The following is a 968-nucleotide window of genomic DNA, read 5'->3' as shown; positions in this document are numbered from 1 at the left end:
CATGATCTAGAAGCCTGCTTCAGTCCATAAATGGACCTCTGTAGTTTGCAGACTTTCTGCTTTTGGCCTTCCTCTATGTAACCCTCTGGCTGTTCCATATAGATGGTTTCCTCAAGATAGCCATTCAAAAAAGTTGTCTTGACATCCATCTGCCATATCTCATAGTCAAAATATGCTGCAATGGCCAGGAGTATCCGGATGGATTTAAGCATAGCTACTGGCGAGAAAGTTTCCTCATAGTCAACTCCCTCCTTTTGGGTATAACCCTTAGCCACTAGCCTTGCTTTATAAGTCTCTACTTTTCCATCTACTCCTCTCTTTCTCTTGTAGATCCACTTGCATCCAATGGGTTTTACCCCTTCGGGTAGATCTACAAGTTGCCAGACCGAGTTAGAGTACATAGACTCTATCTTGAGTTTCATGGCTGCTTGCCATTCTTCCTTATCAGAATCATCCATCGCATCCTTAAAGGTCGATGGATCCTCCTTACCGTCATCAGCAGTGACGATTTGGGCTTCCCCGGTATACCGGTCGGGTAACATGCTTACCCTCCCACTACGACGAGGTGCCTTAAGAGTCTGATTAGGAATTGTGGTCTTTTCTTTGAGTGATTTGACAACTCTTGTCGGTTGTGGTCCGATCTCATCAGAAAGTAACTCTTCCAATACTATTTTACTTATGGGCTTAAAATCTATCATATAGTCATGCTCCAGAAAAGTGGCATTTGTCGATACAAACACCTTTTGATCTGCTTGACTATAAAATAGTCCTCCTCTTGTCCCTTGTGGGTATCCCACGAAGATGCATACTTCTGACCTTGGTTCCAATTTCCCAGTCTTTTGTCTCAGCACGTGTGCTGGACTCCCCCATATGCGAATGTACCTTAAACTAGGTTTTTGACCATTCCACAACTCTAGGGGTGTCTTAGGTACAGATTTAGATGGAACTAGATTCAGAATATACATAGC

Source organism: Morus notabilis, unplaced genomic scaffold (assembly GCF_000414095.1).
Source record: "Morus notabilis unplaced genomic scaffold, ASM41409v2 Scaffold1285, whole genome shotgun sequence".
Lineage (NCBI taxonomy): Eukaryota > Viridiplantae > Streptophyta > Magnoliopsida > Rosales > Moraceae > Morus > Morus notabilis.
This window is presented reverse-complemented; position numbering follows the sequence as displayed.